Source organism: Salmo salar, chromosome ssa15, assembly GCF_905237065.1.
Source record: "Salmo salar chromosome ssa15, Ssal_v3.1, whole genome shotgun sequence".
Lineage (NCBI taxonomy): Eukaryota > Metazoa > Chordata > Actinopteri > Salmoniformes > Salmonidae > Salmo > Salmo salar.
This window is the reverse complement of record NC_059456.1, coordinates 18,911,426-18,922,647: the sequence shown is the minus strand read 5'-3', so window position 1 is coordinate 18,922,647 and position 11,222 is coordinate 18,911,426. Positions and strand designations below refer to the sequence as shown.

At 43.9% G+C, this 11,222-nt stretch overlaps 1 long non-coding RNA gene across 1 annotated transcript; it reads left to right on the top strand.

The window, feature by feature from the left end:
* Positions 1 to 6,583: 6,583 nt before the first annotated feature.
* On the top strand, positions 6,584 to 10,990 carry LOC123727231 (uncharacterized). The gene is made up of 2 exons (XR_006759131.1): positions 6,584 to 6,861; positions 10,512 to 10,990. It is a non-coding gene; the product is annotated as an uncharacterized lncRNA (long non-coding RNA).
* The last annotated feature ends 232 nt before the right edge of the window (positions 10,991 to 11,222 follow it).

The following is an 11,222-nucleotide window of genomic DNA, read 5'->3' as shown; positions in this document are numbered from 1 at the left end:
GCCTTCATCAAAGAGCAAGGTGGGAAACCACGGTAACACCACATGGTGTGACACCTAGTCGGCTGTGCTGTTGTTGTTAGGTTAGAGTAGAGCAGGGAGATGGGTAACTGGCGGCCCGCGGACCAATGAAATCAAATCAAAACTGACTGTTGAGAGTTAGAATCATAGAATACACAAGGTGCCATTTTGAAATGGGGGTTGTCCATGTCACTCAATTACAGGGAGGCAGGGTAGCCTAGTGGTTAGAGCGTTGGACTAGTAACCGAAAGGTTGCAAGATCAAATCCCCGAGCTGACAAGGTACAAAATCTGTTGTTCTGCCCCTGAACAAGGCAGTTAACCCACTGTTCCTAGGCTGTCATTGTAAATAAGAATTTGTTTTTAACTGACTTGCCTAGTTAAATAAAGGTTAAATCAAATTAACCCCATGTCAGCAACGAAAATAAATATTGATTGGCGGCCAGTTATCTAAACTTGTAGTGAGCATGGTCGAATTACCAAGCAGTGTGGGGCACATTGATCGTCAGTTATCATGTTAAAAACTGCAAATATTTCCTCCACCCTATGGTAGAATTGCATAAAATCATATAAAATTGCTAAATCTTCTCTCCACCCCATGGATAAATGTGAAGAATTTGCAGGAAATTAACTTTAAAACGAAACGTTTTTCTCTTCAACTCTCACGAGGGGGGGGGCGCTAAAATGTTGTTGGGAGGGGGGGGTCTGGATGTTGGTACACAGACCCACGAGCCACTGCAGCACCTCATAATGAGTTCTGTATTTTTTGTGGCCCCCCCACCCCCATCAAAGTTGCCCAACCCTGTATCAGAGGTTATATGCTACTCGAATCCATGTTGAATGTTATAGGCCTATATCTGCCTGGGAGTTTCAGCCAGGCTTTTGCTGATGTAAATGAGGTAGACCTACCTTTGACATAAATTTAGTGTCACCCTCGGCCCAAGTGGGAATTTCCTCTTGGTCAAATGGTTAAGACTTTCTTGGGCGAGACAGCCGAATGCCGATCCTAAAGTCACATGGGCAAATCCTTATTGCCAAATAACACCTTGTAGGTATGTGATCACAAACAGGCTGAGTTCTAAATGGTACCCTATTCCCTACGTAGTGCACTACTATTAACCAGACCCCTATAGACCAGGATCCATAGGGTCAAAGTAGTGCGCCGCATAGGGTGCAATTTAGGATTCACACAGGTCAGCTGTCCTACTGTCCTACCAATCCATTATCCTCATCTGTTATTGTTATCTCCAGGTATATCTGTCCCGGTGTAGCCTGCTACTGGGACATAGTCCACATAACTGGAAATGTTGCATTTGAGTTCCGCTGCCTCTCTCTGAATCACTTGACCATGGGAAATAGAAATTAAACAACTGTTGAATGTAGTGACATCCTGTATGTGATGCTGGGGAGAAAGAAACCAACCGGCGATACGCCCCAAATACCCCCCCCTCTATTCCCTAATGCACTACTTTTGACCAGAGCCCTATGAACCTTGGTCAGAAGTAGTGTACTTCAGAGGGAATAGGGTTCCATTTTGGAAGCACACCAGGGGCTACAAAAATATGGGATGCTATTTGTGGACGGTGAATACCTCTAAAATAGCGTGAGCATAAGGTTTCGGTTATAAAGCCTCTCATAGAGCTGTAGCTCTCTGTGAACGAGGCTCCCCTGGTTCCAACCGCCCAGGGACCGTTTTAGAAACACAGGTGTTGACCTTAGTGGAGTCGCTGAGCGCTGAGGCTTGTGCTTGCTGCAGAGGAAAATGTTAGCTACACACACACACACACACACACACACACAGGGACACACACACACACACACACACACACACACAGGGACACACATATGCACATACGCTGCGTTATGCATACATATAGAAACACACACACACACACACAGCAAGCGCTGGCCTGTTCTCCGCTGCAGCTGAAGCCATCTAGCTCTTGTGGGTGATCTGAACATGGTATGAGGCATTAGAGATGCCTTAGAGGGTAGGGAGAAAACAGTATGAAAATCAATAAGGTTGAGAAATTACAACGATGACTATACAACATATGGCATATTCATATAATTATTATAAGTTTGTTGTTATGTTAATACTGGTTTATTACTGGAAGTGGGAGCCTTCTGAATTCCATGACATGAGACGTAATGTTGGTGTCTGATGTCTGGTAACAGATAGAGAAACATTTATGGAGAGTTTCTAAGGTTACATATTGTAAGGTTACATATTGTAAGGTTACACATTCTAAGGTTACACATTCTAAGGTTACATATTCTAAGGTTACATATTGTAAGGTTACATATTGTAAGGTTACACATTCTAAGGTTACACATTCTAAGGTTACATATTGTAAGGTTACACATTCTAAGGTTACATATTGTAAGGTTACACATTCTAAGGTTACACATTCTAAGGTTACATATTCTAAGGTTACACATTGTAAGGTTACACATTCTAAGGTTACACATTCTAAGGTTACACATTCTAAGGTTACATATTCTAAGGTTACACATTCTAAGGTTACACATTCTAAGGTTACACATTCTAAGGTTACACATTCTAAGGTTACATATTCTAAGGTTACACATTCTAAGGTTACACATTCTAAGGTTACACATTCTAAGGTTACATATTGTAAGGTTACATATTCTAAGGTTACACATTCTAAGGTTACACATTCTAAGGTTACACATTCTAAGGTTACACATTCTAAGGTTACATATTCTCAGGTTACACATTCTAAGGTTACACATTCTAAGGTTACACATTCTAAGGTTACACATTGTAAGGTTACATATTGTAAGGTTACATATTGTAAGGTTACACATTCTAAGGTTACACATTCTAAGGTTACATATTGTAAGGTTACACATTCTAAGGTTACACATTCTAAGGTTACATATTGTAAGGTTACATATTCTAAGGTTACATATTCTCAGGTTACATATTCTCAGGTTACATATTCTAAGGTTACATATTCTCAGGTTACACATTCTAAGGTTACATATTCGCAGGTTACATATTCTAAGGTTACATATTCTCAGGTTACACATTCTAAGGTTACATATTCTCAGGTTACATATTCTCAGGTTACATATTCTAAGGTTACACATTGCATCATGTTTGTTCCTGGAGTTTCATCACCATCATCAGTTTACTTTATTTATTTATTTCTCCAAACACAAGCTCCTACTATTTATAGTTGATCACATATCCACATATCATGTGTTACATCATATTGATATCATACCAAATGTTTTATCATATTTCAAAGCCTAAGCAGTCACTTTTTCAACTGGGTTATTTTTGATACTGTTGTGGCCAATGTTAAATTTATTGCCTGGTTTGAGGAAGTCATTCAAACATCCACATGGCAGATTCTTCAGACTCCACACATATCACAGACACTAAGGTGGAAGTTTAAAAGACTGTAAAATATGGAACTCATTCAGGGTGATGGTATAGGGCCTCAACGGTGTCAAGGTTATTTAATAGATTACTGGTCATCTACTGTTAGTAGCCCCGTAGAACGTATCTCAATGTTCACAACATATTTGCTTTGTAGATTAGGATCTCTACAGGATGTGAACCAGACAGGGATCTCTACAGGATGTGAACCAGACAGGGATCTCTACAGGATGTGAACCAGACAGGGATCTCTACAGGATGTGAACCAGACAGGGATCTCTACAGGATGTGAACCAGACAGGGATCTCTACAGGATGTGAAACAGACATTGATCTCTACAGGATGTGAACCAGACAGGGATCTCTACAGGATGAGAACCAGACAGGGATCTCTACAGGATGTGAACCAGACAGGGATCTCTACAGGATGTGAACCAGACAGGGATCTCTACAGGATGTGAACCAGACAGGGATCTCTACAGGATGTGAACCAGACAGGGATCTCTACAGGATGTGAACCAGACAGGGATCTCTACAGGATGTGAACCAGACAGGGATCTCTACAGGATGTGAACCAGGCAGGGATCTCTACAGGATGTGAACCAGACAGGGATCTCTGCAGGATGTGAACCAGACAGGGATCTCTACAGGATGTGAAACAGACAGGGATCTCTACAGGATGTGAACCAGACAGGGATCTCTACAGGATGTGAACCAGACAGGGATCTCTACAGGATGTGAAACAGACAGGGATCTCTGCAGGATGTGAACCAGACAGGGATCTCTACAGGATGTGAACCAGACAGGGATCTCTACAGGATGTGAACCAGACAGGGATCTCTACAGGATGTGAACCAGGCAGGGATCTCTACAGGATGTGAACCAGACAGGGATCTCTACAGGATGTGAACCAGACAGGGATCTCTACAGGATGTGAAACAGACAGGGATCTCTACAGGATGTAAACCAGACAGGGATCTCTACAGGATGTGAACCAGACAGGGATCTCTACAGGATGTGAACCAGACAGGGATCTCTGCAGGATGTGAACCAGACAGGGATCTCTACAGGATGTGAACCAGACAGGGATCTCTACAGGATGTGAACCAGACAGGGATCTCTACAGGATGTGAACCAGACAGGGATCTCTACAGGATGAGAACCAGACAGGGATCTCTACAGGATGTGAACCAGACAGGGATCTCTACAGGATGTGAACCAGACAGGGATCTCTACAGGATGTGAACCAGACAGGGATCTCTACAGGATGTGAACCAGACAGGAATCTGTAAAAACAACCTGAGGTCAAATAAAGAAATAAAACAATTTAATTTAAAAACTGAAATACTATTGGTTACTCACTCTTACACCTACTGGGCAGAAACTGGCAAAGTGCTCAGACTTCAGAGTTTAACTCTAGCTTTGATAGCTACTCAGACGCTAGCTACTCAGACAGAGTTTAACTCTAGCTTTGATAGCTACTCAGACAGAGTTTAACTCTAGCTTTGATAGCTACTCAGACAGAGTTTAACTCTAGCTTTGATAGCTCCTCAGACAGAGTTCAACTCTAGCTTTGATAGCTACTCAGACAGAGTTTAACTCTAGCTTTGATAGCTACTCAGACAGAGTTTAACTCTAGCTTTGATAGCTACACAGACAGAGTTTAACTCTAGCTTTGATAGCTCCTCAGACTTCAGAGTTTAACTAGCTTTGATAGCACCTCAGACAGAGTTTAACTCTAGCTTTGATTGCTACTCAGACAGAGTTTAACTCTAGCTTTGATAGCTACTCAGACAGAGTTTAACTCTAGCTTTGATTGCTACTCAGACTTCAGAGTTTAACTCTAGCTTTGATAGCTAGTCAGACAGAGTGTAACTCTAACTTTGATAGCTCCTCAGACAGAGTTTAACTCTGGCTTTGATAGCTCCTCAGACTTCAGAGTTTAGCTCTGGCTTTGATAGCTACACAGACAGAGTTTAACTCTAGCTTTGATTGCTACTCAGACAGAGTTTAACTCTAGCTTTGATAGCTGCTCAGACAGAGTTTAACTCTAGCTTTGATAGCTCCTCAGACAGAGTTTAACTCTAGCTTTGATAGCTCCTCAGACAGAGTTTAACTCTAGCTTTGATAGCTCCTCAGACAGAGTTTAACTCTAGCTTTGATAGCTACACAGACAGAGTTTAACTTTAGCTTTGATAGCTACTCAGACAGAGTTCAACTCTAGCTTTGATAGCTATTCAGACTTCAGAGTTTAACTCTAGCTTTGATAGCTACACAGACAGAGTTTAACTTTAGCTTTGATAGCTACTCAGACAGAGTTTAACTCTAGCTTTGATAGCTACTCAGACAGAGTTTAACTCTAGCTTTGATAGCTACTCAGACAGAGTTTAACTCTAGCTTTGATAGCTACTCAGACAGAGTTTACCTCTAGCTTTGATTGCTACTCAGACAGAGTTTAACTCTAGCTTTGATAGCTCCATGTATGACTCTCTAGGAACCAAAGACGGATGAAATCCTGACTTTTCTTCAGCTGTGTAGGGTAGGGTCCGCTGGGTAGGCGAGTGGGGGTGTAGGGTAGGGACCGCTGGGTAGGCGAGTGGGGGGTGTAGGGTAGGGAATCGCTGGGCAGGCGAGTGGGGGTGTAGGGTAGGGAACGCTGGGTAGGCGAGTGGGGGGTGTAGGGTAGGGAATGCTGGGTAGGCGAGTGGGGGTGTAGGGTAGGGACCGCTGGGTAGGCGAGTGGGGGGTGTAGGGTAGGGAATCGCTGGGCAGGCGAGTGGGGGTGTAGGGTAGGGAACGCTGGGTAGGCGAGTGTGGGTGTAGGGTAGGGAATCACTGGGTAGGCGAGTGGGGGTGTAGGGTAGGGAATCGCTGGGCAGGCGAGTGGGGGTGTAGGGTGTCTCAGGCCGTGTGTGAACAGCTGAAAGGTGTGATTTCACAGGCTCGCTGCCCCCTGTCAGGCTCTGATTGGGCTGGACAGGAGGTGCAGGCAAGGCCCAGGCTTCAGAGAGACACCAACAGGTGGTAGGCCGCTGCTCTGTGCTGGGGCTGGGGAGGGGGGCAAGCCGAGCAGGAAGCTTGGGAGGGGGGGGGGGCAGGCCGCGGCGGAGGCTGGGGAGGGGGGCACACCCGGCGGATAGAAAAGGCCAGGCGAGGAGTACTGATCTGGACACAATCCACTGGCTGGACACAGAGGAAGGAACACCAGGACGATACGGCAAGAGAAGAGAGGAGAGGGAAGAAAAGAAAAGAAAGACAGAAAGAGAGAGAGACAGATAGGTAAAATATAGAGACTTGAGGACTGGTACAGGAGGAGAGGACAGCAGCCCAGGTGGGAAGGAAGGAAGGAAGAAAGGGGAGAGAGAGGTTGAGGACTGCTACAGGAATGGTGTGGTCTGGTTGAGGGCCTAGAGGACTTCAGGGACTAGGAGAGGTGTGTTGGCTGTGTCACTGTCAGTAGGTATTTAGTTTAGAGTTATGGCACCAGGTGTGGCTGAGTTATGTTCTGTTCGTGGAGATCTGTTGGCTTTGAGGAACTGTTGCTGGGCAGCTTTCCAGTAAACCTTTTTTTTTAGTTCAAAGTACTTTTCTAGAAGTTTTGCTAGTTGATAGAAGTTAAAAGCTCCTGATTGTTCAATAGATGATTCTGATGTTTGCTACAAGTAGATAGTGAAGAATTGACTATAATATTACTGTTGTGACCAAGGAATTTTTTAATCTCTGTAAAACCTAAAGTACTCATAATCAAATAGCTTAGAGTCACATGTTCTGTGCTCTCTCGCCATCAAATCCCCCTGATTTGCTGTACCATGTGAGCTGAGAGTGGGACAGGGACAGGGGGACGGGGGGGGGGACAGGGGGGACAGGGAGACGGGGGGGACAGGGAGACGGGGGGCAGGGGGACGGGGGACAGGGGGGACAGGGGGACAGAGGGACGGGGGGGGACAGGGAGACCATGAGACAGGCAGAGCAGCAGGTGTTGGAACAGTTGTTAGGTAATGTCTATCTGTGGTTTATGACGTTGGGACAACGACACTCTGGACCACTAGCAGGATGTGAAGCCTTCGTCAGGTGAGGAGCAGAAAGGAGAGGGGTGTTCTGTAGAGAGGAGAGGAGAGGGGATGAGAAGGGGGCACAGCCTGGGTGCAATCTAGAGGCCTGAAGGTGAGCTTCTGTTTGCTGAGGTGTCACACGGTTCCTGCCTTTGATCAACAGTGTAGTGTCAGGAAAGTGAGGACCATGTTAGCTGTTAGCTGTTGGTTTGTCTTGGTCTTGATAGATTCTTAAAGGTTCCTAGAATTCTTTTAGGTTCCTAGAATGCTTTTAGGTTATTAGAATGCTTTTAGGTTCCTAGAATACTTTTAGGTTATTAGAATGCTTTTAGGTTATTAGAATGCTTTTAGGTTGCTAGACTGCTTTTAGGTTATTAGAATGCTTTTAGGTTCCTAGAACACTTTTAGGTTATTAGAATGCTTTTAGGTTCCTAGAATGCTTTAAGGTTATTAGAATGCTTTTAGGGTCATAGAATGCTTTTAGGTTCTTAGAATGCTTTTAGGTACTTAGAATGCTTTTAGGTTCCCAGAATTCATTGCAGAGAAGGGAAAGATGTAGTAAGGTAGAATTTAAAATGTTCAGTGGAGCCAGCTTTCTGGATGGAGTTTAGTAGAGTGCATCAAGGATAGACTGTCTGAATGACCCATTTCCACACTACGGTGGAGACAAGGAAGACTCTGGGATGTGGATGAGACCATGAATCGCAGTAAAGGTACAGAAAATGATTTTGTTAAAAGTAAAAGTTTAATATTATATATTGTCTTGCCTCTACTTTTACTAGTTGTGGTCATCTTAAAACCACTTCGTTGTTGAGATTTCAGTCAAATGTATTTATTGGGGTTTCAGATATCACAACGTGACATACTGCACAATGTTGATGAACTTTAATAGCTAGTGACCTTTATGTGTTAGTAGTCAGTGTGTCTCACCCCTCTGAGTTATCTAGACACATGAGGTCTAAAGTTACTGACCACTAGGGACAGGACAGGCAGCCAGTCATCCAATATGGCTGCAGCACTATCCATCAAACGTCATCCTCCTTACACTGACTGAGTACAGAAATAATCTTGGCTATGTTGTGAAACTCCTCTTGATAGAAGAGTATTTAAATTATTCCTATTTCAATTAAACATTTTTTTTTTATTGATAATGGAATTAGATTTATGACAATCGTCCCATTGAACAAGATTTCACCTTGTGAGTTTAACCTAACGTCTAACTGCACGTCAACGTTAACACCACAACGTACCTCATTTCGTCCTGCTACTTCCTTCAGGTTAACCACTGTGTTTCACTTTAAACTGATTATGGACGGGAACTTCAGTTACACCCCTCTCTCCCTCTCACCCTGTCCCAAATGACACCCTATTCCCTATGTAGTGCACTACTTTTGTACAGGGTCCATAGAGGCCTGATCAAATGAAGTGCACTATATAGGAAATAGGGTGCCATTTAGGATAAATCTACAGTTAACAAATAGGGTGCCATTTTGTATGCATCTACAGTTAACCAATAGGGTGCCATTTTGGATGCATCTTCAGTTAACCAATAGGATGCCATTTTGGATGCATCTACAGTTAACCAATGTTAGACAGTTAAGGTTCTGCTCACACTGCCCTGGGACTGTGTGGTAATGAAAGGGTGCTTTGTGTCCTCTAGCCGGGGCCGGTCTGTCAGGGAGGAGATCCTGTCGTTGCCTCCTGTGAAGACATGCTTCCTTATATCCCCATATGAATACTGCTGTTATGGAATGTAAGGAAGTGTGTGGTTACAAGGGGACTGGAGCGCCAAACTGAGAAGATGATGCTTGTTTGGATGAAAACTAAGGCTGCAAGACTGAATGGGCGTTTTATTGTCATTTATATAGAGGAGTAGTGTGTGTGTGTGTGTGTGTGTGTGTGTGTGTGTGTGTGTGTGTGTGTGTGTGTGTGTCTGTGTGTGCGTGTGTGCGTGCGTGCGTGCGTGCGTGTGTGTGTGCGTGTGTGTGTGTGTGTGTCTGTGTGTGTGCGTGTGTGTGTGGCCCAGCCAACAGGTGGAAGGGGCTGTTCTTCATTCGGTGTCCTTCAGCCCAGACACGTGTGGTCGTTAACCACTAGCTGTGTGTGTGGGTGAAATGGCACCCAATTTCTTAAATAGTGCACTACTTTTAACCAGAGCCTTTATGGGCCATTGTCAAAAGTAGTGCACTTTAAAGGAAATAGGCTGCCATTTGTGACGTACCTCTGCCCTGCCCAGCCCTGCTGCTGACAGTCAAGGGGGATTGACAGAACAGCTGTCCCCAGTTATAGCAACAGGAGGAGGGGTTGGGAAAGAAGAGGAGAGGGAGGGAGGGAGAGGTGGGGTTGTCATTGAGAGTGGGGTGTGTTGGGTAGAGGTTGAGTGTTGACTGGTTGTTTGTATCTCTAATAATATTATTTCACTTTTTATTTCACTTTTTATTTAACCTTTATTTCACTTTTTATTTAACTAGGCAAGTTGGTTAAAGAACAAATTATTATTTACAACGACTGCCTAGGATGGGAGAGGTCTACTCTGCTTAGTAACATCACTTTCTCCATGTCTGTCTAGTCCAGTGAAACATGATTTATCCCAATGGTCTTAGTTAGTTTCCAGATTGGACAGTGATAGTTCTGTGAGTAATGTTTTATTTAACCTTTATTTAACTAGACAAGTCAGTTAAGAACAAATTCTTATTTGCAATGACGGACTACACCGACCAAACCAGAACGAATTGTGCGCCGCCCAATGGGACTCCCAATCACGGCCGGTTGTGATACAGCCTGGATTCAAACCAGGGTGTCTGTAGTGACGCCTCTAGCACTGAGATGCAGTGCCTTAGACCGCTGTGCCACTTGGGAGTGATGATTAGTTTCCTGATTGGACAGTGATAGTTCTGTGAGTAATGTTATGGTAGTGATGATGACAGCCTCTCCATATCACGTCATGATATGTTATAGTCCCGTGTCATCACTGTTGTGCTTTTACTGACCTCCCTTTTTTCCTGTTTTTCTTTCTCTCTTTTCTAAACAGGAACAAGAGGACGATGTGGGACTCTGAAGTCATGGCTCCAAAATATCATCTCCACTGCCCTCCTGTCTCTCTTTCTTTCTTTCTTCCTCTCCTCACCCCTGTCCTATCTCCTTCCTCCTCCTCTCTCTCCCTTCCTCCCATTCTCCCCCCCTCTCGCTTTCCCTCTCGTCCTGAACTGCACGCCTTGCTGTGGCTGGTCAAACGGAACCAAGTCAGGTGTTTTAGTGAGGTTTGGTCCCCTTCAACCAGCTACTGCGTCGTGAACTCAGTCAGCAGACATCCACAGCGGGATTGACAGACAGAGTGTCCACTGCTACTACTGTACTACTGTAGCCTACTGCTGCTGCTTGTGTGTCTGAATCACGTCAAATTCATCTACTTTTTGTACCACTATGGATGACTTTTTTTTTATAGATGTTTCTGTTACGTACATTTTTATGTTGTGTTTCAAAAATAAAGAATTAAAGATGTGACCGTGATTTTATCTCTGTCATATTTACATTGGGTTGCTGTGCTATAAGTTGCTGGGTATTAGCCAAGGAATGAAACTATTACATTCCCTGTATTAACCAAGGAATGAAACTATTACATTCCCTGTATTAACCAAGGAATTAAACTATTACATTCCCTGTATTAACCAAGGGATAAAACTATTACATTCCCTGTATTAACCAAGGAATTAAACTATTACATTCCCTGTATTAACCAAGG